Here is a 7,018-nt window from a genome sequence, read left to right on the forward strand (position 1 = left end):
CTAAAAAGATTTCACTTCAAATACCTGTATATCTTTCTGCAACTCACCAATAACACCATTAACTAATTTAGTATCTAGTTGAATTGACCTTGATGGCCCCTACTGGACAGCTCCACTTCCTTCTTCAAGACCCTTCTTGCCCCCTCACCCATCTCTCTCCCCATCACTCTCCCATGGGCAGCTCTTTATCAATGACTTTTCTGTAGAAATCTGTCAACTTATGTCTGATCTATATGCTCACATATTTAAAGAAAAGCTATTGTTTTGAAATTACCTTGTAAGACTGAAGAGAGGAAGAGAACCAGGGAAAGCCTTTTACCATTAGATTAAAGGAGACTTCTGAGGGTATGGATGAATATAGATGATACAGGTTTGTGAATACCCAGTAGGCATTATTTTGTGAAACAGGAAAACAAAATATATTTTGCTGATTTTCCTGTTACTGTCCCTCCCCCCTCTTTGCACTTTCTCTTCCTTTTCATTTTTTCTTTATGCAGACTAAAACTCTCTAAATTGGAATCTTCATTGGAACAAACATTCATTATTTATTTCATTGAATTATGAAAGTGCCTACTCTATGTGGCAACTATTCAATGAATTATAAAATTAAACACTAGAGATCTACACTAACGATCTAAGTTAGTCACAGTGGGTAGCATTACACTAACTGCTTCTACCCCCACTGGGCATATATTGATCTGGCTAGCTACTGGGAATGAGGACAATTACCAACCAGCCAAAAGCTAAATCAAATAAATGTGCTTTGCACTGGGACTCCAAATAGGCAGGTTTCAATAGGAATTGCAAAGTTAAAGCATTATGGTTTTGTTACGAGCACCAGAACCCCTTTTAAATAGCTGTGGCCATTTACTACCCAGGTATAACTCAAATAAGGCAAATATCTATGTGTCTCTCAGAAACCTAAGTTGTAGCAATCATGTTTTACACCATATAGGAGTGAGAACTGTCTAGTTGGTTGCATGTGTTGAAGGGAAGCTGCCCAAAAGAGTGTATGAACATTTGGGCTTCCCAGCCTCATGGAAATATTATAAGATTTGCTCTCTGATGTAAACAACTAAAAACTTAGGCAAAATATATGAAACAATTATTTTCAGACATTGAACAACAGGCTGCACAGGACTGTGATTTCTTAGAGAAGAAAAACAAATAAGGTTTTCTGGGTAGAATCACCATGCAGATTTTGGCAGAGAGAGGGAGAGACGGAGAGAGCTCAGATAGAACACATCGTCTGCGATGCATTGAAGAGCTAGAGATCCGAGTTCAGGGAGCTCAGACAGATGGAATGGTGGACAAAGTACCAGAAGGAAGAGAACTACATAGAGACAATGCTTGAAAGATCTACATAGGGTACCTCTGATTTTGCTATTGGGTACTGAGCTACACATCACTAAGTCAGACAAAGAATCATTTTGGCTGGCAATTCATAATGCCAGACAAACAATTCTCAAAGAGCTATAATCTGAACAATTCCCAGAGTTCAAATAAGGCTGAGGAAATTTTAAATTTCAGTCAGAAAGAGTGGGGCATTCAATAGGCACGTAAAACAAGCCTTACAGTAAAGACCACCACAGACAATTAATAACAAAGCTTAAGAAATGATGAAACTAATCTATAAGTAATTTTGAAGCCTGCCAATTTTTGTTACTATGCTTTGTAAAAGCAGAAAAAAATACTAGACCCTCAATAACAAAATTTATAATGTCTAAATTCAACCCCAAAATTAGTAGACATAAAAAATAATGGAAAATATAACCAAGAACCAGACAAAAAATCAGTCTTTAGAAATAGACAAAAATGACAGCACTAATAAAATCATCAGATTTTTAAAACTACTAGGATGAATATGCTATGTTGAAGGGTTAAAGATTACAAAAAAAATCTGAAGTTAAAGGGAAGCTGTCATCAAGTTCCAAGGAGAAATTCTAAAGAGGAAACATAATGTCTAAAGTAAAAAATTTAGTGCATGGTATTGGCAGCAGATTAGAATCCGGCAGGAATAAAATTGGTGAACTTGAAGATATTGCAATAGAAACAATACAAACTGAAATACAGAGAGAAAGTCTAAATAAATACAACCCCAGCAAGTAATGAGACAATATCAAGTGGTCTAGCATAGGTCTGTACAGAGCCCCAGAAGGAAAGGAAAAGTGTGTGGGGGTGTGAAGAAACAGGGCCCCCCAATTTTCTAAATTTAATGAAAACTCTAACTCTATAGATCTGAGGAATTCAATAAACCCTAAGCTGGATGCACAGAAACGTATACATACACACACACACACAATTAGATCAAAGCACATCGTGAATAAACTCCTGCAAACAATAATAAAATTTAAATCTGCCAGAGGAAAAAAGACATGGCATAGAGGAATGAAGAAAAGAATTATTATAGACATGTCAAAAGAAATGAGATAAGCCCAAAGAAAATGAAAAAACACCTATAGTTCGTAGAAAAAACTATCAAATTAGCATTCTAAATCCAGCAAAAGTATCTTTAAATGTGAAGGCATAATAAAGACAAATTCAGACAAACGAAGACTGAGAATTTCTTGCCAGCAGCCCTGACTGTTAAAACATGATAAGGACGTTCCTCTGGTTGAAAGAAAAATGATTCCAGATTGGAACCTGGATCTCAAGTAAATAAATATTAAAAGGTACTGGAAATGACAAGTATGTGGCAAATATGAAAGGCTTTTTAAAGTTGATGTTCAACTTCCTTCACAAGTTACTGATTTTTAAAGCAAAAATGATAACATTGAGAGGTAGGGTTTGTAACATGTAGAACTTAAACATTTTACTACACTAGTACAAATGATGAACAGAAGGAAATGGGAAACTACTGTCATACGTTTCATGTTATATATGCAAACTGGTATTATATTATTTGAAAGTAGGCTGAGGGAAGTTAAAGATATACACATTGTAAATCCTGGAGCAATCATTAAAAACAAATACACAAATGAAAACAAAAATGGTGTAGCTAATAAACCTGCCAAGGACAAACTTTCTCAGTCCTTCTCTCTGTGCTATCAGGTCTTCCGATTACCGAAGCTCTCTCCCTCTGTCATTAACTTGAGTAATATAAAGTCTATGAGGATTAAGGCCCCTAGTGATAAAAAGCAAGACAGGTGATGACTTTTACACTGGAAATCTATGGCACTTTAAACACCAAAGCATTTGGAAATAAAAGTTGTATTGGGATTAGTCTAAAAAAGTAAGTAAAATCTGTCTTTCTTTATTGTTATTACTACTACAGAGAAGCTGTTTTTACTTTTTAAAATTATAATTAAACATTTTTGAACTTCTACTGACCCACTGGGGCCCTCACCCAGTTCTTCTAACCTTCAGGCTCCTTCATCCAGAAACCTGGAGTTTTATGCTGTGGTAATGCAGTGGGCATCTCTCCACTGAACCAAGTTTCTGAGCTCCTGGTTTTTACCATACAGGGTTATTACAGGGAGGGTTTTTTCTTCTCCATGTATGCATTTTACACTGATTCCTCAAGCTCAACCTCAAAAATTTTCTTCTGTAAGACATTTTTCTGGACACACAAATCCTCTCCTATAGAAGTATAAGATATGTAATATTCTGAGATTGGCTTTTTCCCCTCTCAGCATAATACCCCTGATATCTATTCAAGTTGTTGTATGAATAAGTAGCCAGTTATTTTTAATAGCTGTATGGTATTCCATTGTATGAATGTAACAATTTATCTCTTCGCTCACTGAAGAACATTGGGTATTCACAGCTGCTATGAACATGCATGTGAATGTGTGATAAAAAGCTTCACTTTTCTTCACTTTTCTGAAGCAGTGTCGAACACTGCCCCTAAAAATCAAATACTTACACTTGATCTTAGCCAAAAGGCCAAGAAGCAATTGGGAAAAATACTTAGAAGTGCTATTGATGAATTGTTTGTCATGTATGAAATTTTACAATGCATCTTTTTATTAATTTTCCCATACTCTTTTTAAAAAAATACAAACCACATTTTCTAAATGATACCATGTTTTTGCATGGTATGCAGTAATACCATGTCTTTATTTCCCAAAAGAATAGGAGTTTTCCAAGGTCTAGGTCTTGTCTGGTCATCATTGCACATCCAGTAAGCACGTCCACTACGAGAGAGACATAAACTAATGTTGCTTGATTTTTCTCTCACAATAATCAAGGTCACTCAAAGTCATACTGATGGATCAATCACTCATGTTTTTTTTTTAAGTCCATCACTAACCTTTACAAAGAAGGTACAAAGTGAAGGCAGCCCATGGATGCTGTTCTGAGAAGTAATTACCTGGGATGAGAATTCCATGTCTCAAAGCCTCACTTTCTGCTCAGCAGAACCACCATATAGATTTCTGGTCATTTTTCCTTATCAAGTACAGTCACCAGGTGGGGGTAAATTGATTTTGAAACTCTTTTATTGTAAAAGGCAGGTATTTAACCAAATTACAAAGGAGGTAGAGGACATGTAAGCACAAAGGAAAATATTCTTAATGGCACTAAAATGTTTGCAGAGAATTTAACTCCTCGAAATGTGCCAATTTAATGAATTATTTTAATAAAGGCAACTAATAATTTAATCTTCCTCTTGACCTTTCAACTGGCTGCATAGGTATTATTTTTCTTGAAATAGCAAAGTGTTATTTTTTGATTTTGCCAAATCAGAAATTATACAGAGGGGCACCCTAACCCCTAATTTAAACATGAATATTTGGGTGTTTGCACCCAAGAGTCCCTCAGAGTGGATGCTTCATGTGCCCTGTATTATGGGTGCACCAATGCATGGCACAGACATCAAGGAATGAAGTCATGGCTGCCTTAGAGGGAGGAAGGAACTTCATGTGCCAGACAAAATGATCTTAGAAATATTGCCAATATGGGGTCAGCTAACATGTCTCAAAGGTTTTTTTTTTAATCCTCATTTTTCATTTTTTCATTGCTTTTAGAGAAAGAAGGTGGGAGCGACCAAAACATTGATGAGAGAGAAGCATTGATTGGTTGTCTCCCATATGCACCCAGACCTGGGAATCTTATTTACCTGGTTCAGGGATCCAGACTGGGGACCCGACCAACAACCTAGGTATTTATGTGCCCTGAACGGGAATCAAACGCTCAACCTCTAGGTTATGGGAAAACACTCCAATCAACTGAGCCCCACCAGCACCAGGGCAAATGACTCAATATTTTGTGTTTATCATCCTTGTGTAGGAACTAGGGGAATAAAGTGGGTGAAGGAATCTGGGGAAGGAAAATAATGGGTAGGGGTAGTGCTCGGAATGAGCACTTTGCTATCCTTTCGCAGAAAAAAAATGCATCTTTTCCTCTCTTTTTCTTTGAAATTACAGGTCACGTTTCAGTGCTTTTTCACTTGAAATGGGTATTATGGAAGTGATGCTATTGTCAAAAAGTTATACGAAGGCAGTTTCAACCAGATTAAATGGAAAGCAAATAAAAAACTGAAAGTAACTCAAATCTTTTTATTTATGAAAGTGGTAATCTTCTCTCCACGTGTGAGTCCCATAGACTTGGTTGATTCAGACATAGAAAACCAGACTTAAACTTAAACTGAAATCAGTTTTATTTCCATATGAATACTCCAAAACTTGGACATGGTGTTAGGGTAGACTGCTTTCTGCCGCAAGTGATAGAGATGCTCAGATAAGAGTGGCTTCACATTTATTGCTCTAAGACATAAATGGTTCTGGTGATAAGCATTTCAGAACCATCTAGTAGTAATTCTATGATTATTAAGAGACTCAGGGTCCTTATACTTTATTGTTCTGCCATCAACATGTAGCTTCCACCCTATAATCTCAGATGACTTAAACACCATGATGTCCACAATGTAGCAGCAGGATGGAGAAAAATCTTAAAAGTTCTCAGCCCCATCTTTTAAGAACAATTTCTAGAACCCTCGAATAACACTTAAATTTATATTACCTAATTGGCACTTATATTTATATAAGTATCTAATGACACATATTTATATTATCTAATTGGACAGAAATTAGTTACTTGGTCATATCTAGTTTCAAGGAAAGCTGAGCAATGTAGCTCTTATTTTGGTTGGTCACATATTCCCCTAACATAAAGTGGTTCTATTATAAAAGAAGGAGGGTGACTGAATCTTGAGAGATCAATAGCTGTTTCTGTTACAGGTTCTATCTAGTAGTGAGCTGTCCTTTATGGCTGCTCCAAATCTTTTCAGCATGCTGTCATTTTTCCCCATCATTCCAAATTCCTAGTGAGAGTGATTGAGAGGCAAGAAATGAAGCTGGAGATAGGGCAGAACTCTGAATGTGGAGGGCCTTGTGCATCATGTCAGAGTTTGGATTTTAGAGGGAATGGATTTAGGTTTTTCTGGATCTTACCTGAAATGGACGACAGAAAGAAAGAAAGAGAGAAAGAAAGTTTTTGATTACTAGCTATGTTTAAAGCTAGTTTAGCCTAAAGGATGGGAGAAAAATAAAACTGACATCCATTGCTCTTCAATAATTTATCATTTTGTATACAAAATATGTCCACAACTAAAATCCAATGCCAAGTAATATAAGTCTATAACTCCTTTTAATTTACATAAAACTTCTACATAAATGATTGACTAAATGATTAAAGCAAAGAAATGGAGTCTGAAAAGGAAAGGATATTTTGGGAAAATAAGTAGTTTGTTTTGACTGAATGAGAATATATATAGGGGAATAGTAGGAGATACCTAACCAAAGAAACAGAGGATATGTTGAGGCATATATACTCCCCATTTCTGATCATTTACAAACAAGAAACATTAAGACCCGAAGGTTTCTGAGTATGTACATTAACACTTACTAACCCTTTACTAAACTAGATACCATATCAGATGCTGGAGGGTATCCTCAAAAGATTCACTAAATCCTAGGCATATACATCTCTGAGAGATCAACTGTGTGAGGTTATAGAAAGCTATGTCTACAGTACTCTGACCATTCCACTGGCTCCCAAGTAGTGAGCTGAGATATTT

General features: G+C 36.2%; 1 pseudogene; it reads right to left on the reverse strand.

Moving 5' to 3' along the window:
- Window positions 1–3,751: 3,751 nt before the first annotated feature.
- On the reverse strand, window positions 3,752–3,897 carry LOC119056399 (uncharacterized; annotated as a pseudogene).
- Window positions 3,898–7,018: the final 3,121 nt, after the last annotated feature.

Source organism: Artibeus jamaicensis, unplaced genomic scaffold, assembly GCF_021234435.1.
Source record: "Artibeus jamaicensis isolate MK-2021 breed Jamaican fruit bat unplaced genomic scaffold, CSHL_Jam_final contig_851, whole genome shotgun sequence".
In the NCBI taxonomy this organism is placed as follows: Eukaryota; Metazoa; Chordata; class Mammalia; order Chiroptera; family Phyllostomidae; genus Artibeus; species Artibeus jamaicensis.